A 21,322-nucleotide genomic window follows, 5' to 3' on the forward strand; every position below is an offset into this window, starting at 1 on the left:
AGGTGTATAGAATGAGCTGCAGGCTGTGTGTATAGAAGGTGTATAGAACTGAAGGCTGTGTGTATAAGGTGTATAGAATGAACTGCAAGCTGTGTGTATAAGGTGTATAGAATGAGCTGCAGGCTGTGTGTGTATAAGGTGTATAGAATGAGCTGCAGGCTGTGTGTGTATAAGGTGTATATAATGACCTGCAGGCTGTGTGTGTATAAGGTGTGTAGAATGATCTGCAGGCTGTGTGTGTATAAGGTGTATAGAATGACCTGCAGGCTATGTGTGTATAAGGTGTATAGAATGAGCTGCAGGCTGTGTGTGTATAACGTGTATAGAATGAGCTGCAGGCTGTATGTGTGAGGTGTATAGAATGAGCTGCAGGCTGTGTGTATAAGGTGTATAGAATGAGCTGCAGGCTGTGTATAAGGTGTATAGAATGAGCTGCAGGCTGTGTGTGTATAAGGTGTATAGAATGATCTGCAGGCTGTGTGTGTATAAGGTGTATATAATGAGCTGCAGGCTGTGTGTATAAGGTGTATATAATGACCTGCAGGCTGTGTGTGTATAAGGTGTATAGAATGACCTGCAGGATGTGTGTGTATATAAGGTGTATATAATGAGCTGCAGGCTGTGTGTGTATAAGGTGTATAGAATGACCTGCAGGCTGTGTGTGTATAAGGTGTATAGAATGAGCTGCAGGCTGTGTGTGTGTATAAGGTGTATAGAATGAGCTGCAGGCTGTGTGTGTGTGTATAAGGTGTATAGAATGATCTGCAGGCTGAGTGTGTATAAGGTGTATAGAATGAGCTGCAGGCTGTGTGTGTATAAGGTGTATAGAAAGCTGCAGGCTGTGTGTGTATAAGGTGTATAGAATGAGCTGCAGGCTGTGTGTGTATAAGGTGTATAGAATGAGCTGCAGGCTGTGTGTATAAGGTGTATAGAATGACCTGCAGGCTGTGTGTATAAGGTGTATAGAATGAGCTGCAGGCTGTGTGTGTATAAGGTGTATAGAATGAGCTGCAGGCTGTGTGTATAAGGTGTATAGAATGACCTGCAGGCTGTGTGTGTATAAGGTGTGTAGAATGAGCTGCAGGCTGTGTGTGTTTAAGGTGTATAGAATGACCTGCAGGCTGTGTGTGTATAAGGTGTATAGAATGAGCTGCAGGCTGTGTGTGTATAAGGTGTATCGAATGAGCTGCAGGCTGTGTGTGTATAAGGTGTATAGAATGAGATGCAGGCTGTGTGTGTATAAGGTGTATAGTATGAGCTGCAGACTGTGTGTATAAGGTGTATAGAATGAGATGCAGGCTGTGTGTGTATAAGGTGTATAGAATGAGCTGCAGGCTGTGTGTTTATAAGGTGTATAGAATGAGCTGCAGGCTGTGTGTGTGTAGAAGGTGTATAGAATGAGCTGCAGGCTGTGTGTGTGTATACGGTGTATAGAATGAGCTGCAGGCTGTGTGTGTGTATAAGGTGTATAGAATGAGCTGCAGGCTGTGTGTGTATAAGGTGTATAGAATGAGCTGCAGGCTGTGTGTGTATAAAGTGTATAGAATGAGCTGCAGGCTGTGTGTGTGTATAAGCTGTATATAATGACCTGCAGGCTGTGTGTGTATAAGGTGTATAGAATGAGCTGCAGACTGTGTGTGTATAAGGTGTATAGAATGACCTGCAGGCTATGTGTCTATAAGGTGTATAGAATGAGCTGCAGGCTGTGTGTGTATAACGTGTATAGAATGAGCTGCAGGCTGTATGTGTAAGGTGTATAGAATGAGCTGCAGGCTGTGTGTGTAAGGTGTATAGAATGAGCTGCAGGCTGTGTGTGTATAAGGTGTATAGAATGACCTGCAGGCTGTGTGTGTATAAGGTGTATAGAATGAGCTGCAGGCTGTGTGTGTATAAGGTGTATAGAATGACCTGCAGGCTGTGTGTATAAGGTGTTTATAATGACCTGCAGGCTGTGTGTATAAGGTGTATAGAATGAGCTGCAGGCTGCGTGTATAAGGTGTATAGAATGAGCTGCAGGCTGTGTGTGTATATAAGGTGTATAGAATGAGCTGCAGGCTGTGTGTGTATAAGGTGTATAGAATGAGCTGCAGGCTGTGTGTATAAGGTGTATAGAATGACCTGCAGGCTGTGTGTATAAGGTGTATAGAATGAGCTGCAGGCTGTGTGTATAAGGTGTATAGAATGAGCTGCAGGCTGTGTGTATAGAAGGTGTATAGAACTACAGGCTGTGTGTATAAGGTGTATAGAATGACCTGCAGGCTGTGTGTGTATAAGGTGTATAGAATGAGCTGCAGGCTGTGTGTGTATAAGGTGTATAGAATGAGATGCAGACTGTGTGTGTATAAGGTGTATAGAATGAGCTGCAGGCTGTGTGTATAGAAGGTGTATAGAACTACAGGCTGTGTGTATAAGGTGTATAGAATGAACTGCAGGCTGTGTGTGTATAAGGTGTATAGAATGAGATGCAGACTGTGTGTGTATAAGGTGTATAGAATGAGCTGCAGGCTGTGTGTATAAGGTGTATAGAATGAGCTGCAGGCTGTGTGTGTATAAGTTGTATAGAATGAGCTGCAGACTGTGTGTGTATAAGGTGTATAGAATGAGCTGCAGGCTGTGTGTATAAGGTGTATAGAATGAGCTGCAGGCTGTGTGTGTATAAGGTGTATAGAATGAGCTGCAGGCTGTGTGTATAAGGTGTATAGAATGACCTGCAGGCTGTGTAAGGTGTATAGAATGAGCTGCAGGCTGTGTGTATAATGTGTATAGAATGAGCTGCAGGCTGTGTGTATAAGGTGTATAGAATGAGCTGCAGGCTGTGTGTATAAGGTGTATAGAATGAGCTGCAGGCTGTGTGTATAGAAGGTGTATAGAACTGAAGGCTGTGTGTATAAGGTGTATAGAATGAACTGCAGGCTGTGTGTATAAGGTGTATAGAATGAGCTGCAGGCTGTGTGTGTATAAGGTGTATATAATGAGCTGCAGGCTGTGTGTGTATAAGGTGTATATAATGACCTGCAGGCTGTGTGTGTATAAGGTGTGTAGAATGATCTGCAGGCTGTGTGTGTATAAGGTGTATAGAATGACCTGCAGGCTATGTGTGTATAACGTGTATAGAATGAGCTGCAGGCTGTATGTGTAAGGTGTATAGAATGAGCTGCAGGCTGTGTGTATAAGGTGTATAGAATGAGCTGCAGGCTGTGTATAAGGTGTATAGAATGAGCTGCAGGCTGTGTGTGTATAAGGTGTATAGAATGACCTGCAGGCTGTGTGTGTATAAGGTGTATAGAATGACCTGCAGGCTGTGTGTATAAGGTGTTTATAATGACCTGTGGCTGTGTGTGTATATGGTGTATAGAATGAGTTGCAGGCTGTGTGTGTATAAGGTGTATAGAATGAGCTGCAGGCTGCGTGTATAAGGTGTATAGAATGAGCTGCAGGCTGTGTGTGTATATAAGGTGTATAGAATGAGCTGCTTGCTGAGTGTGTATAAGGTGTATAGAATGAGCTGCAGGCTGTGTGTATAAGGTGTATAGAATGAGCTGCAGGCTGTGTGTGTATAAGGTGTATAGAATGAGCTGCAGGCTGTGTGTGTATAAGGTGTATAGAATGAGCTGCAGGCTGTGTTTATAAGGTGTATAGATTGAGATGCCAGCTAGGTGTGTATAAGGTGTATAGAATGAGCTGCATGCTGTGTGTATAAGGTGTATAGAATGATCTGCAGGCTGTGTGGGTATAAGGTGTATAAAATGAGGTGCAGGCTGTGTGTATAAGGTGTATAGAATGAGCTGCAGGCTGTGTGTATATAAGGTGTATAGAATGAGCTGAAGGCTGTGTGTATAAGGTGTATAGAATGAGCTGCAGGCTGTGTGTGTAAGGTGTATAGAATGAGCTGCAGGCTGTGTGTGTATAAGGTGTATAGAATGAGCTGCAGGCTGTGTGTGTAAGGTGTATAGAATGAGCTGCAGGCTGTGTGTGTGTATAAGGTGTATAGAATGAGCTGCAGGCTGTGTGTGTATAAGGTGTATAGAATGACCTGCAGGCTGTGTGTATCAGGTGTATAGAATGAGCTGCAGGCTGTGTGTATCAGGTGTATAGAATGAGCTGCAGGCTGTGTGTATCAGGTGTATAGAATGAGCTGCAGGCTGTGTGTATCAGGTGTATAGAATGACCTGCTGGCTGTGTGTGTATATGGTGTATAGAATGAGCTGCAGGCTGTGTGTGTATAAGGTGTATAGAATGAGCTGCAGGCTGTGTGTGTGTATAAGGTGTATAGAATGAGCTGCAGGCTGTGTGTGTATAAGGTGTATAGAATGAGCTGCAGGCTGTGTGTGTATAAGGTGTATAGAATGAGCTGCAGGCTGTGTGTGTATAAGGTGTATAGAATGAGCTGCAGGCTGTGTGTGTGTGTATAAGCTGTATAGAATGACCTGCAGGCTGTGTGTGTATAAGGTGTATAGAATGAGCTGCAGACTGTGTGTGTATAAGGTGTATAGAATGAGCTGCAGGCTGTGTGTGTGTGTATAAGGTGTATAGAATGAGCTGCAGGCTGTGTGTATAAGGTGTATAGAATGAGTGTATAGAATCAGTTGCAGGCTGTATGTGTATAAGGTGTATATAATGAGCTGCAGGCTGTGTGTGTTTAAGGTGTATATAATGAGCTGCAGGCTGTGTGTGTATAAGGTGTATATAATGACCTGCAGGCTGTGTGTGTATAAGGTGTATAGAATGACCTGCAGGCTATGTGTGTATAAGGTGTATAGAATGAGCTGCAGGCTGTGTGTGTATAACGTGTATAGAATGAGCTGCAGGCTGTATGTGTAAGGTGTATAGAATGAGCTGCAGGCTGTGTGTATAAGGTGTATAGAATGAGCTGCAGGCTGTGTATAAGGTGTATAGAATGAGCTGCAGGCTGTGTGTGTATAAGGTGTATAGAATGACCTGCAGGCTGTGTGTGTATAACGTGTATAGAATGACCTGCAGGCTGTGTGTATAAGGTGTTTATAATGACCTGTGGCTGTGTGTGTATATGGTGTATAGAATGAGTTGCAGGCTGTGTGTGTATAAGGTGTATAGAATGAGCTGCAGGCTGCGTGTATACGGTGTATAGAATGAGCTGCAGGCTGTGTGTGTATATAAGGTGTATAGAATGAGCTGCTTGCTGTGTGTGTATAAGGTGTATAGAATGAGCTGCAGGCTGTGTGTATAAGGTGTATAGAATGACCTGCAGACTGTGTGTATAAGGTGTATAGAATGAGCTGCAGGCTGTGTGTATAAGGTGTATAGAGTGAGCTGCAGGCTGTGTATAGAAGGTGTATAGAACTACAGGCTGTGTGTATAAGGTGTATAGAATGAACTGCAGGCTGTGTGTATAAGGTGTATAGAATCAGCTGCAGGCTGTGTGTGTATAAGGTGTATAGAATGAGATGCAGACAGTGTGTGTATAAGGTGTATAGAATGAGCTGCAGGCTGTGTGTATAAGGTGTATAGAATGAGCTGCAGGCTGTGTGTGTATAAGGTGTATAGAATGAGATGCAGACTGTGTGTGTATAAGGTGTATAGAATGAGCTGCAGGCTGTGTGTGTGTATACGGTGTATAGAATGAGCTGCAGGCTGTGTGTGTAAAAGGTGTATAGAATGAGCTGCAGGCTGTGTGTATAAGGTGTATAGAATGAGATGCCAGCTATGTGTGTATAAGGTGTATAGAATGAGCTGCAGGCTGTGTGTGTATAAGGTGTATAGAATGAGCTGCAGGCTGTGTGTGTATAAGGTGTATAGAATGAGCTGCAGGCTGTGTGTATAAGGTGTATAGAATGAGCTGCAGGCTGTGTGTATAAGGTGTATAGAATGAGCTGCAGGCTGTGTGTGTATAAGGTGTATAGTATGAGCTGCAGGCTGTGTGTGTATAAGGTGTATAGAATGAGCTGCAGGCTGTGTGTGTATAAGGTGTATCGAATGAGCTGCAGGCTGTGTGTATAAGGTGTATAGAATGAGCTGCAGGCTGTGTGTGTATAAGGTGTATAGAATGAGCTGCAGGCTGTGTGTATAAGGTGTATAGAATGAGCTGCAGGCTGTGTGTGTATAAGGTGTATAGAATGAGCTGCAGGCTGTGTGTGTATAAGGTGTATAGAATGACCTGCAGGCTGTGTATAAGGTGTTTAGAATGACCTGCAGGCTGTGTGTATAAGGTGTATAGAATGAGCTGCAGGCTGTGTGTGTATATAAGGTGTATAGAATGAGCTGCAGGCTGTGTGTGTATAAGGTGTATAGAATGAGCTGCAGGCTGTGTGTGTGTGTATAAGCTGTATAGAATGACCTGCAGGCTGTGTGTGTATAAGGTGTATAGAATGAGCTGCAGACTGTGTGTGTATAAGGTGTATAGAATGAGCTGCAGGCTGTGTGTGTGTGTATAAGGTGTATAGAATGAGCTGCAGGCTGTGTGTATAAGGTGTATAGAATGAGTGTATAGAATCAGTTGCAGGCTGTATGTGTATAAGGTGTATATAATGAGCTGCAGGCTGTGTGTGTTTAAGGTGTATATAATGAGCTGCAGGCTGTGTGTGTATAAGGTGTATATAATGACCTGCAGGCTGTGTGTGTATAAGGTGTATAGAATGACCTGCAGGCTATGTGTGTATAAGGTGTATAGAATGAGCTGCAGGCTGTGTGTGTATAACGTGTATAGAATGAGCTGCAGGCTGTATGTGTAAGGTGTATAGAATGAGCTGCAGGCTGTGTGTATAAGGTGTATAGAATGAGCTGCAGGCTGTGTATAAGGTGTATAGAATGAGCTGCAGGCTGTGTGTGTATAAGGTGTATAGAATGACCTGCAGGCTGTGTGTGTATAACGTGTATAGAATGACCTGCAGGCTGTGTGTATAAGGTGTTTATAATGACCTGTGGCTGTGTGTGTATATGGTGTATAGAATGAGTTGCAGGCTGTGTGTGTATAAGGTGTATAGAATGAGCTGCAGGCTGCGTGTATAAGGTGTATAGAATGAGCTGCAGGCTGTGTGTGTATATAAGGTGTATAGAATGAGCTGCTTGCTGTGTGTGTATAAGGTGTATAGAATGAGCTGCAGGCTGTGTGTATAAGGTGTATAGAATGACCTGCAGGCTGTGTGTATAAGGTGTATAGAATGAGCTGCAGGCTGTGTGTATAAGGTGTATAGAGTGAGCTGCAGGCTGTGTATAGAAGGTGTATAGAACTACAGGCTGTGTGTATAAGGTGTATAGAATGAACTGCAGGCTGTGTGTATAAGGTGTATAGAATCAGCTGCAGGCTGTGTGTGTATAAGGTGTATAGAATGAGATGCAGACAGTGTGTGTATAAGGTGTATAGAATGAGCTGCAGGCTGTGTGTATAAGGTGTATAGAATGAGCTGCAGGCTGTGTGTGTATAAGGTGTATAGAATGAGATGCAGACTGTGTGTGTATAAGGTGTATAGAATGAGCTGCAGGCTGTGTGTGTGTATACGGTGTATAGAATGAGCTGCAGGCTGTGTGTGTAAAAGGTGTATAGAATGAGCTGCAGGCTGTGTGTATAAGGTGTATAGAATGAGATGCCAGCTATGTGTGTATAAGGTGTATAGAATGAGCTGCAGGCTGTGTGTGTATAAGGTGTATAGAATGAGCTGCAGGCTGTGTGTGTATAAGGTGTATAGAATGAGCTGCAGGCTGTGTGTATAAGGTGTATAGAATGAGCTGCAGGCTGTGTGTATAAGGTGTATAGAATGAGCTGCAGGCTGTGTGTGTATAAGGTGTATAGTATGAGCTGCAGGCTGTGTGTGTATAAGGTGTATAGAATGAGCTGCAGGCTGTGTGTGTATAAGGTGTATCGAATGAGCTGCAGGCTGTGTGTATAAGGTGTATAGAATGAGCTGCAGGCTGTGTGTGTATAAGGTGTATAGAATGAGCTGCAGGCTGTGTGTATAAGGTGTATAGAATGAGCTGCAGGCTGTGTGTGTATAAGGTGTATAGAATGACCTGCAGGCTGTGTGTGTATAAGGTGTATAGAATGAGCTGCAGGCTGTGTGTGTATAAGGTGTATAGAATGACCTGCAGGCTGTGTATAAGGTGTTTAGAATGACCTGCAGGCTGTGTGTATAAGGTGTATAGAATGAGCTGCAGGCTGTGTGTGTATAAGGTGTATAGAATGAGCTGCAGGCTGCGTGTATAAGGTGTATAGAATGAGCTGCAGGCTGTGTGTGTATATAAGGTGTAAAGAATGAGCTGCAGGCTGTGTGTGTATAAGGTGTATAGAATGAGCTGCAGGCTGTGTGTATAAGGTGTATAGAATGACCTGCAGGCTGTGTGTATAAGGTGTATAGAATTAGCTGCAGGCTGTGTGTATAAGGTGTTTAGAATGAGCTGCAGGCTGTGTGTATAGAAGGTGTATAGAACTACAGGCTGTGTGTATAAGGTGTATAGAATGAACTACAGGCTGTGTGTATAAGGTGTATAGAATGAACTGCAGGCTGTGTGTGTATAAGGTGTATAGAATGAGATGCAGACTGTGTGTGTATAAGGTGTATAGAATGAGCTGCAGGCTGTGTGTATAAGGTGTATAGAATGAGCTGCAGGCTGTGTGTGTATAAGGTGTATAGAATGAGCTGCAGACTGTGTATGTATAAGGTGTATAGAATGAGCTGCAGGCTGTGTGTATAAGGTGTATAGAATGAGATGCCAGCTATGTGTGTATAAGGTGTATAGAATGAGCTGCAGGCTGTGTGTGTATAAGGTGTATAGAATGATCTGCAGGCTGTGTGTGTATAAGGTGTATAGAATGAGCTGCAGGCTGTGTGTATAAGGTGTATAGAATGAGCTGCAGGCTGTGTGTATAAGGTGTATAGAATGAGCTGCAGGCTGTGTGTATAAGGTGTATAGAATGACCTGCAGGCTGTGTAAGGTGTATAGAATGAGCTGCAGGCTGTGTGTATAATGTGTATAGAATGAGCTGCAGGCTGTGTGTATAAGGTGTATAGAATGAGCTGCAGGCTGTGTGTATAAGGTGTATAGAATGAGCTGCAGGCTGTGTGTATAGAAGGTGTATAGAACTGAAGGCTGTGTGTATAGAAGGTGTATAGAATGAACTGCAGGCTGTGTGTATAAGGTGTATAGAATGAGCTGCAGGCTGTGTGTATAAGGTGTATAGAATGAGCTGCAGGCTGTGTGTGTATAAGGTGTATAGAATGAGCTGCAGGCTGTGTGTGTATAAGGTGTATAGAATGACCTGCAGGCTGTGTGTGTATAAGGTGTGTAGAATGATCTGCAGGCTGTGTGTGTATAAGGTGTATAGAATGACCTGCAGGCTATGTGTGTATAAGGTGTATAGAATGAGCTGCAGGCTGTGTGTGTATAACGTGTATAGAATGAGCTGCAGGCTGCATGTGTAAGGTGTATAGAATGAGCTGCAGGCTGTGTGTGTATAAAGTGTATAGAATGAGCTGCAGGCTGTGTGTGTGTATAAGCTGTATATAATGACCTGCAGGCTGTGTGTGTATAAGGTGTATAGAATGAGCTGCAGACTGTGTGTATAAGGTGTATAGAATGAGCTGCAGACTGTGTGTGTGTGTATAAGGTGTATAGAATGAGCTGCAGGCTGTGTGGATAAGGTGTATAGAATGAGCTGCAGGCTGTGTGTGTATAAGGTGTATAGAATGACCTGCAGGCTGTGTGTATAAGGTGTTTATAATGACCTGCAGGCTGTGTGTATAAGGTGTATAGAATGAGTTGCAGGCTGTGTGTGTATAAGGTGTATAGAATGAGCTGCAGGCTGCGTGTATAAGGTGTATAGAATGAGCTGCAGGCTGTGTGTGTATATAAGGTGTATAGAATGAGCTGCAGGCTGTGTGTATAAGGTGTATAGAATGAGCTGCAGGCTGTGTGTATAAGGTGTATAGAATGAGCTGCAGGCTGTGTGTATAAGGTGTATAGAATGAGCTGCAGGCTGTGTGTATAGAAGGTGTATAGAACTACAGGCTGTGTGTATAAGGTGTATAGAATGAACTGCAGGCTGTGTGTATAAGGTGTATAGAATGAGCTGCAGGCTGTGTGTGTATAAGGTGTATAGAATGAGATGCAGACTGTGTGTGTAAAAGGTGTATAGAATGAGCTGCAGGCTGTGTGTATAGAAGGTGTATAGAACTACAGGCTGTGTGTATAAGGTGTATAGAATGAACTGCAGGCTGTGTGTGTATAAGGTGTATAGAATGAGATGCAGACTGTGTGTGTATAAGGTGTATAGAATGAGCTGCAGGCTGTGTGTATAAGGTGTATAGAATGAGCTGCAGGCTGTGTGTATAAGGTGTATAGAATGAGCTGCAGGCTGTGTGTATAGAAGGTGTATAGAACTGAAGGCTGTGTGTATAGAAGGTGTATAGAATGAACTGCAGGCTGTGTGTATAAGGTGTATAGAATGAGCTGCAGGCTGTGTGTGTATAAGGTGTATAGAATGAGCTGCAGGCTGTGTGTGTATAAGGTGTATAGAATGAGCTGCAGGCTGTGTGTGTATAAGGTGTATAGAATGACCTGCAGGCTGTGTGTGTATAAGGTGTGTAGAATGATCTGCAGGCTGTGTGTGTATAAGGTGTATAGAATGACCTGCAGGCTGTGTGTGTATAAGGTGTATAGAATGAGCTGCAGGCTGTGTGTGTATAACGTGTATAGAATGAGCTGCAGGCTGTATGTGTAAGGTGTATAGAATGAGCTGCAGGCTGTGTGTGTATAAAGTGTATAGAATGAGCTGCAGGCTGTGTGTGTGTATAAGCTGTATAGAATGACCTGCAGGCTGTGTGTGTATAAGGTGTATAGAATGAGCTGCAGGCTGTGTGTGTATAAGGTGTATAGAATGAGCTGCAGACTGTGTGTGTGTATAAGGTGTATAGAATGAGCTGCAGGCTGTGTGGATAAGGTGTATAGAATGAGCTGCAGGCTGTGTGTGTATAAGGTGTATAGAATGACCTGCAGGCTGTGTGTATAAGGTGTTTATAATGACCTGCAGGCTGTGTGTATAAGGTGTATAGAATGAGTTGCAGGCTGTGTGTGTATAAGGTGTATAGAATGAGCTGCAGGCTGCGTGTATAAGGTGTATAGAATGAGCTGCAGGCTGTGTGTGTATATAAGGTGTATAGAATGAGCTGCAGGCTGTGTGTATAAGGTGTATAGAATGAGCTGCAGGCTGTGTGTATAAGGTGTATAGAATGAGCTGCAGGCTGTGTGTATAAGGTGTATAGAATGAGCTGCAGGCTGTGTGTATAGAAGGTGTATAGAACTACAGGCTGTGTGTATAAGGTGTATAGAATGAACTGCAGGCTGTGTGTATAAGGTGTATAGAATGAGCTGCAGGCTGTGTGTGTATAAGGTGTATAGAATGAGATGCAGACTGTGTGTGTATAAGGTGTATAGAATGAGCTGCAGGCTGTGTGTATAGAAGGTGTATAGAACTACAGGCTGTGTGTATAAGGTGTATAGAATGAACTGCAGGCTGTGTGTGTATAAGGTGTATAGAATGAGATGCAGACTGTGTGTGTATAAGGTGTATAGAATGAGATGCAGACTGTGTGTGTATAAGGTGTATAGAATGAGCTGCAGGCTGTGTGTATAGAAGGTGTATAGAACTACAGGCTGTGTGTATAAGGTGTATAGAATGAACTGCAGGCTGTGTGTGTATAAGGTGTATAGAATGAGATGCAGACTGTGTGTGTATAAGGTGTATAGAATGAGCTGCAGGCTGTGTGTATAAGGTGTATAGAATGAGCTGCAGGCTGTGTGTGTATAAGGTGTATAGAATGAGCTGCAGACTGTGTGTGTATAAGGTGTATAGAATGAGCTGCAGGCTGTGTGTATAAGGTGTATAGAATGAGATGCCAGCTATGTGTGTATAAGGTGTATAGAATGAGCTGCAGGCTGTGTGTGTATAAGGTGTATAGAATGAGCTGCAGGCTGTGTGTGTATAAGGTGTATAGAATGATCTGCAGGCTGTGTGTGTATAAGGTGTATAGAATGAGCTGCAGGCTGTGTGTATAAGGTGTATAGAATGAGCTGCAGGCTGTGTGTGTATAAGGTGTATAGAATGAGCTGCAGACTGTGTGTATAAGGTGTATAGAATGACCTGCAGGCTGTGTAAGGTGTATAGAATGAGCTGCAGGCTGTGTATAAGGTGTATAGAATGAGCTGCAGGCTGTGTGTATAAGGTGTATAGAATGAGCTGCAGGCTGTGTGTATAAGGTGTATAGAATGAGCTGCAGGCTGTGTGTGTATAAGGTGTATAGAATGACCCGCAGGCTATGTGTGTATAAGGTGTATAGAATGAGCTGCAGGCTGTGTGTGTATAACGTGTATAGAATGAGCTGCAGGCTGTATGTGTAAGGTGTATAGAATGAGCTGCAGGCTGTGTGTATAAGGTGTATAGAATGAGCTGCAGGCTGTGTATAAGGTGTATAGAATGAGCTGCAGGCTGTGTGTGTATAAGGTGTATAGAATGACCTGCAGGCTGTATGTATAAGGTGTTTAGAATGACCTGTGGCTGTGTGTGTATATGGTGTATAGAATGAGTTGCAGGCTGTGTGTGTATAAGGTGTATAGAATGAGCTGCAGGCTGCGTGTATAAGGTGTATAGAATGAGCTGCAGGCTCTGTGTGTATATAAGGTGTATAGAATGAGCTGCTTGCTGAGTGTGTATAAGGTGTATAGAATGAGCTGCAGGCTGTGTGTATTAGGTGTATAGAATGAGCTGCAGGCTGTGTGTGTATAAGGTGTATAGAATGAGCTGCAGGCTGTGTGTGTATAAGGTGTATAGAATGAGCTGCAGGCTGTGTTTATAAGGTGTATAGATTGAGATGCCAGCTAGGTGTGTATAAGGTGTATAGAATGATCTGCAGGCTGTGTGTATAAGGTGTATAGAATGATCTGCAGGCTGTGTGGGTATAAGGTGTATAAAATGAGCTGCAGGCTGTGTGTATAAGGTGTATAGAATGAGCTGCAGGCTGTGTGTATATAAGGTGTATAGAATGAGCTGAAGGCTGTGTGTATAAGGTGTATAGAATGAGCTGCAGGCTGTGTGTGTAAGGTGTATAGAATGAGCTGCAGGCTGTGTGTGTATAAGGTGTATAGAATGAGCTGCAGGCTGTGTGTATAAGGTGTATAGAATGACCTGCAGGCTGTGTGTATAAGGTGTATAGAATGAGCTGCAGGCTGTGTGTATAAGGTGTACAGAATGAGCTGCAGGCTGTGTGTATCAGGTGTATAGAATGACCTGCAGGCTGTGTGTGTATAAGGTGTATAGAATGAGCTGCAGGCTGTGTGTGTATAAGGTGTATAGAATGAGCTGCAGGCTGTGTGTGTGTATAAGGTGTATAGAATGAGCTGCAGGCTGTGTGTGTATAAGGTGTATAGAATGAGCTGCAGGCTGTGTGTGTATATGGTGTATAGAATGAGCTGCAGGCTGTGTGTGTATAAGGTGTATAGAATGAGCTGCAGGCTGTGTGTGTGTGTATAAGCTGTATAGAATGACCTGCAGGCTGTGTGTGTATAAGGTGTATAGAATGAGCTGCAGACTGTGTGTGTATAAGGTGTATAGAATGAGCTGCAGGCTGTGTGTGTGTGTATAAGGTGTATAGAATGAGCTGCAGGCTGTGTGTATAAGGTGTATAGAATGAGTGTATAGAATGAGCTGCAGGCTGTGTGTGTATAAGGTGTATATAATGAGCTGCAGGCTGTGTGTGTTTAAGGTGTATATAATGAGCTGCAGGCTGTGTGTGTATAAGGTGTATATAATGACCTGCAGGCTGTGTGTGTATAAGGTGTATAGAATGATCTGCAGGCTATGTGTGTATAAAGTGTATAGAATGAGCTGCAGGCTGTGTGTGTATAACGTGTATAGAATGAGCTGCAGGCTGTATGTGTAAGGTGTATAGAATGAGCTGCAGGCTGTGTGTATAAGGTTTATAGAATGAGCTGCAGGCTGTGTATAAGGTGTATAGAATGAGCTGCAGGCTGTGTGTGTATAAGGTGTATAGAATGACCTGCAGGCTGTGTGTGTATAACGTGTATAGAATGACCTGCAGGCTGTGTGTATAAGGTGTTTATAATGACCTGTGGCTGTGTGTGTATATGGTGTATAGAATGAGTTGCAGGCTGTGTGTGTATAAGGTGTATAGAATGAGCTGCAGGCTGCGTGTATAAGGTGTATAGAATGAGCTGCAGGCTGTGTGTGTATATAAGGTGTATAGAATGAGCTGCTTGCTGTGTGTGTGTAAGGTGTATAGAATGAGCTGCAGGCTGTGTGTATAAGGTGTATAGAATGACCTGCAGGCTGTGTGTATAAGGTGTATAGAATGAGCTGTAGGCTGTGTGTATAAGGTGTATAGAGTGAGCTGCAGGCTGTGTGTATAGAAGGTGTATAGAACTACAGGCTGTGTGTATAAGGTGTATAGAATGAACTGCAGGCTGTGTGTATAAGGTGTATAGAATCAGCTGCAGGCTGTGTGTGTATAAGGTGTATAGAATGAGATGCAGACAGTGTGTGTATAAGGTGTATAGAATGAGCTGCAGGCTGTGTGTATAAGGTGTATAGAATGAGCTGCAGGCTGTGTGTGTATAAGGTGTATAGAATGAGATGCAGACTGTGTGTGTATAAGGTGTATAGAATGAGCTGCAGGCTGTGTGTGTGTATACGGTGTTTAGAATGAGCTGCAGGCTGTGTGTGTATAAGGTGTATAGAATGAGCTGCAGGCTGTGTGTATAAGGTGTATAGAATGAGATGCCAGCTATGTGTGTATAAGGTGTATAGAATGAGCTGCAGGCTGTGTGTGTATAAGGTGTATAGAATGAGCTGCAGGCTGTGTGTATAAGGTGTATAGAATGAGCTGCAGGCTGTGTGTATAAGGTGTATAGAATGAGCTGCAGGCTGTGTTTGTATAAGGTGTATCGTATGAGCTGCAGGCTGTGTGTGTATAAGGTGTATCGAATGAGCTGCAGGCTGTGTGTGTATAAGGTGTATCGAATGAGCTGCAGGCTGTGTGTATAAGGTGTATAGAATGAGCTGCAGGCTGTGTGTGTATAAGGTGTATAGAATGAGCTGCAGGCTGTGTGTATAAGGTGTATAGAATGAGCTGCAGGCTGTGTGTGTATAAGGTGTATAGAATGAGCTGCAGGCTGTGTGTATAAGGTGTATAGAATGAGCTGCAGGCTGTGTGTGTATAAGGTGTATAGAATGACCTGCAGGCTGTGTGTGTATAAGGTGTATAGAATGACCTGCAGGCTGTGTGTATAAGGTGTTTAGAATGACCTGCAGGCTGTGTGTATAAGGTGTATAGAATGAGTTGCAGGCTGTGTGTGTATAAGGTGTATAGAATGAGCTGCAGGCTGTGTGTATAAGGTGTATAGAATGAGCTGCAGGCTGTGTGTGTATAAGGTGTATAGAATGAGCTGCAGACTGTGTGTATAAGGTGTATAGAATGACCTGCAGGCTGTGTAAGGTGTATAGAATGAGCTGCAGGCTGTGTGTATAAGGTGTATAGAATGAGCTGCAGGCTGTGTGTATAAGGTGTATAGAATGAGCTGCAGGCTGTGTGTATAAGGTGTATAGAATGAGCTGCAGGCTGTGTGTGTATAAGGTGTATAGAATGACCTGCAGGCTGTGTGTGTATAAGGTGTGTAGAATGATCTGCAGGCTGTGTGTGTATAAGGTGTATAGAATGACCCGCAGGCTATGTGTGTATAAGGTGTATAGAATGAGCTGCAGGCTGTGTGTGTATAACGTGTATAGAATGAGCTGCAGGCTGTATGTGTAAGGTGTATAGAATGAGCTGCAGGCTGTGTGTATAAGGTGTATAGAATGAGCTGCAGGCTGTGTATAAGGTGTATAGAATGAGCTGCAGGCTGTGTGTGTATAAGGTGTATAGAATGACCTGCAGGCTGTATGTATAAGGTGTTTAGAATGACCTGTGGCTGTGTGTGTATATGGTGTATAGAATGAGTTGCAGGCTGTGTGTGTATAAGGTGTATAGAATGAGCTGCAGGCTGCGTGTATAAGGTGTATAGAATGAGCTGCAGGCTCTGTGTGTATATAAGGTGTATAGAATGAGCTGCTTGCTGAGTGTGTATAAGGTGTATAGAATGAGCTGCAGGCTGTGTGTATTAGGTGTATAGAATGAGCTGCAGGCTGTGTGTGTATAAGGTGTATAGAATGAGCTGCAGGCTGTGTGTGTATAAGGTGTATAGAATGAGCTGCAGGCTGTGTTTATAAGGTGTATAGATTGAGATGCCAGCTAGGTGTGTATAAGGTGTATAGAATGATCTGCAGGCTGTGTGTATAAGGTGTATAGAATGATCTGCAGGCTGTGTGGGTATAAGGTGTATAAAATGAGCTGCAGGCTGTGTGTATAAGGTGTATAGAATGAGCTGCAGGCTGTGTGTATATAAGGTGTATAGAATGAGCTGAAGGCTGTGTGTATAAGGTGTATAGAATGAGCTGCAGGCTGTGTGTGTAAGGTGTATAGAATGAGCTGCAGGCTGTGTGTGTATAAGGTGTATAGAATGAGCTGCAGGCTGTGTGTATAAGGTGTATAGAATGACCTGCAGGCTGTGTGTATCAGGTGTATAGAATGAGCTGCAGGCTGTGTGTATAAGGTGTACAGAATGAGCTGCAGGCTGTGTGTATCAGGTGTATAGAATGACCTGCAGGCTGTGTGTGTATAAGGTGTATAGAATGAGCTGCAGGCTGTGTGTGTATAAGGTGTATAGAATGAGCTGCAGGCTGTGTGTGTGTATAAGGTGTATAGAATGAGCTGCAGGCTGTGTGTGTATAAGGTGTATAGAATGAGCTGCAGGCTGTGTGTGTATATGGTGTATAGAATGAGCTGCAGGCTGTGTGTGTATAAGGTGTATAGAATGAGCTGCAGGCTGTGTGTGTGTGTATAAGCTGTATAGAATGACCTGCAGGCTGTGTGTGTATAAGGTGTATAGAATGAGCTGCAGACTGTGTGTGTATAAGGTGTATAGAATGAGCTGCAGGCTGTGTGTGTGTGTATAAGGTGTATAGAATGAGCTGCAGGCTGTGTGTATAAGGTGTATAGAATGAGTGTATAGAATGAGCTGCAGGCTGTGTGTGTATAAGGTGTATATAATGAGCTGCAGGCTGTGTGTGTTTAAGGTGTATATAATGAGCTGCAGGCTGTGTGTGTATAAGGTGTATATAATGACCTGCAGGCTGTGTGTGTATAAGGTGTATAGAATGACCTGCAGGCTATGTGTGTATAAAGTGTATAGAATGAGCTGCAGGCTGTGTGTATAACGTGTATAGAATGAGCTGCAGGCTGTATGTGTAAGGTGTATAGAATGAGCTGCAGGCTGTGTGTATAAGGTGTATAGAATGAGCTGCAGGCTGTGTATAAGGTGTATAGAATGAGCTGCAGGCTGTGTGTGTATAAGGTGTATAGAATGACCTGCAGGCTGTGTGTGTATAACGTGTATAGAATGACCTGCAGGCTGTGTGTATAAGGTGTTTATAATGACCTGTGGCTGTGTGTGTATATGGTGTATAGAATGAGTTGCAGGCTGTGTGTGTATAAGGTGTATAGAATGAGCTGCAGGCTGCGTGTATAAGGTGTATAGAATGAGCTGCAGGCTGTGTGTGTATATAAGGTGTATAGAATGAGCTGCTTGCTGTGTGTGTGTAAGGTGTATAGAATGACCTGCAGGCTGTGTGTATAAGGTGTATAGAATGAGCTGCAGGCTGTGTGTATAAGGTGTACAGAATGAGCTGCAGGCTGTGTGTATCAGGTGTATAGAATGACCTGCAGGCTGTGTGTGTATAAGGTGTATAGAATGAGCTGCAGGCTGTGTGTGTATAAGGTGTATAGAATGAGCTGCAGGCTGTGTGTGTATAAGGTGTATAGAATGAGCTGCAGGCTGTGTGTGTATAAGGTGTATAGAATGAGCTGCAGGCTGTGTGTGTGTATAAGGTGTATAGAATGAGCTGCAGGCTGTGTGTGTATAAGGTGTATAGAATGAGCTGCAGGCTGTGTGTGTATATGGTGTATAGAATGAGCTGCAGGCTGTGTGTGTATAAGGTGTATAGAATGAGCTGCAGGCTGTGTGTGTGTGTATAAGCTGTATAGAATGACCTGCAGGCTGTGTGTGTATAAGGTGTATAGAATGAGCTGCAGACTGTGTGTGTATAAGGTGTATAGAATGAGCTGCAGGCTGTGTGTGTGTGTATAAGGTGTATAGAATGAGCTGCAGGCTGTGTGTATAAGGTGTATAGAATGAGTGTATAGAATGAGCTGCAGGCTGTGTGTGTATAAGGTGTATATAATGAGCTGCAGGCTGTGTGTGTTTAAGGTGTATATAATGAGCTGCAGGCTGTGTGTGTATAAGGTGTATATAATGACCTGCAGGCTGTGTGTGTATAAGGTGTATAGAATGACCTGCAGGCTATGTGTGTATAAAGTGTATAGAATGAGCTGCAGGCTGTGTGTGTATAACGTGTATAGAATGAGCTGCAGGCTGTATGTGTAAGGTGTATAGAATGAGCTGCAGGCTGTGTGTATAAGGTGTATAGAATGAGCTGCAGGCTGTGTATAAGGTGTATAGAATGAGCTGCAGGCTGTGTGTGTATAAGGTGTATAGAATGATCTGCAGGCTGTGTGTGTATAACGTGTATAGAATGACCTGCAGGCTGTGTGTATAAGGTGTTTATAATGACCTGTGGCTGTGTGTGTATATGGTGTATAGAATGAGTTGCAGGCTGTGTGTGTATAAGGTGTATAGAATGAGCTGCAGGCTGCGTGTATAAGGTGTATAGAATGAGCTGCAGGCTGTGTGTGTATATAAGGTGTATAGAATGAGCTGCTTGCTGTGTGTGTGTAAGGTGTATAGAATGAGCTGCAGGCTGTGTGTATAAGGTGTATAGAATGACCTGCAGGCTGTGTGTATAAGGTGTATAGAATGAGCTGTAGGCTGTGTGTATAAGGTGTATAGAGTGAGCTGCAGGCTGTGTGTATAGAAGGTGTATAGAACTACAGGCTGTGTGTATAAGGTGTATAGAATGAACTGCAGGCTGTGTGTATAAGGTGTATAGAATCAGCTGCAGGCTGTGTGTGTATAAGGTGTATAGAATGAGATGCAGACAGTGTGTGTATAAGGTGTATAGAATGAGCTGCAGGCTGTGTGTATAAGGTGTATAGAATGAGCTGCAGGCTGTGTGTGTATAAGGTGTATAGAATGAGATGCAGACTGTGTGTGTATAAGGTGTATAGAATGAGCTGCAGGCTGTGTGTGTGTATACGGTGTTTAGAATGAGCTGCAGGCTGTGTGTGTATAAGGTGTATAGAATGAGCTGCAGGCTGTGTGTATAAGGTGTATAGAATGAGATGCCAGCTATGTGTGTATAAGGTGTATAGAATGAGCTGCAGGCTGTGTGTGTATAAGGTGTATAGAATGAGCTGCAGGCTGTGTGTATAAGGTGTATAGAATGAGCTGCAGGCTGTGTGTATAAGGTGTATAGAATGAGCTGCAGGCTGTGTTTGTATAAGGTGTATCGTATGAGCTGCAGGCTGTGTGTGTATAAGGTGTATCGAATGAGCTGCAGGCTGTGTGTGTATAAGGTGTATCGAATGAGCTGCAGGCTGTGTGTATAAGGTGTATAGAATGAGCTGCAGGCTGTGTGTGTATAAGGTGTATAGAATGAGCTGCAGGCTGTGTGTATAAGGTGTATAGAATGAGCTGCAGGCTGTGTGTGTATAAGGTGTATAGAATGAGCTGCAGGCTGTGTGTATAAGGTGTATAGAATGAGCTGCAGGCTGTGTGTGTATAAGGTGTATAGAATGACCTGCAGGCTGTGTGTGTATAAGGTGTATAGAATGACCTGCAGGCTGTGTGTATAAGGTGTTTAGAATGACCTGCAGGCTGTGTGTATAAGGTGTATAGAATGAGTTGCAGGCTGTGTGTGTATAAGGTGTATAGAATGAGCTGCAGGCTGCGTGTATAAGGTGTATAGAATGAGCTGCAGGCTGTGTGTGTATAAGGTGTATAGAATGAGCTGCAGGCTGTGTGTATAAGGTGTATAGAATGAGCTGCAGGCTGTGTGTATAAGGTGTATCGAATGAGCGCAGGCTGTGTGAGTATAAGGTGTATCGAATGAGCTGCAGGCTGTGTGTGTATAAGGTGTATCGAATGAGCTGCAGGCTGTGTGTGTATAAGGTGTATAGAATGAGCTGCAGGCTGTGTGTATAAGGTGTATAGAATGAGCTGCAGGCTGTGTGTGTATAAGGTGTATAGAATGACCTGCAGGCTGTGTTGTGTATAAGGTGTATAGAATGAGCTGCAGGCTGTGTGTGTATAAGGTGTATAGAATGACCTGCAGGCTGTGTGTATAAGGTGTTTAGAATGACCTGCAGGCTGTGTGTATAAGGTGTATAGAATGAGTTGCAGGCTGTGTGTGTATAAGGTGTATAGAATGAGCTGCAGGCTGCGTGTATAAGGTGTATAGAATGAGCTACAGGCTGTGTGTGTATATAAGGTGTAAAGAATGAGCTGCAGGCTGTGTGTGTATAAGGTGTATAGAATGAGCTGCAGGCTGTGTGTATAAGGTATATAGAATGACCTGCAGGCTGTGTGTATAAGGTGTATAGAATGAGCTGCAGGCAGTGTGTATAAGGTGTATAGAATGAGCTGCAGGCTGTGTGTATAGAAGGTGTATAGAACTACAGGCTGTTAAGGTGTATAGAATGAACTACAGGCTGTGTGTATAAGGTGTATAGAATGAACTGCAGGCTGTGTGTGTATAAGGTGTATAGAATGAGATGCAGACTGTGTGTGTATAAGGTGTATAGAATGAGCTGCAGGCTGTGTGTATAAGGTGTATAGAATGAGCTGCAGGCTGTGTGTGTATAAGGTGTATAGAATGAGCTGCAGACTGTGTGTGTATAAGGTGTATAGAATGAGCTGCAGGCTGTGTGTATAAGGTGTATAGAATGAGATGCCAGCTATGTGTGTATAAGGTGTATAGAATGAGCTGCAGGCTGTGTGTGTATAAGGTGTATAGAATGAGCTGCAGGCTGTGTGTGTATAAGGTGTATAGAATGATCTGCAGGCTGTGTGTGTATAAGGTGTATAGAATGAGCTGCAGGCTGTGTGTGTATAAGGTGTATAGAATGAGCTGCAGGCTGTGTGTATAAGGTGTATAGAATGAGCTGCAGGCTGTGTAAGGTGTATAGAATGAGCTGCAGGCTGTGTGTATAGAAGGTGTATAGAACTGAAGGCTGTGTGTATAAGGTGTATAGAATGAACTGCAGGCTGTGTGTATAAGGTGTATAGAATG

This window comes from Taudactylus pleione, unplaced genomic scaffold, assembly GCF_031769625.1.
Source record: "Taudactylus pleione unplaced genomic scaffold, aTauple2 ptg000584l, whole genome shotgun sequence".
In the NCBI taxonomy this organism is placed as follows: Eukaryota; Metazoa; Chordata; class Amphibia; order Anura; family Myobatrachidae; genus Taudactylus; species Taudactylus pleione.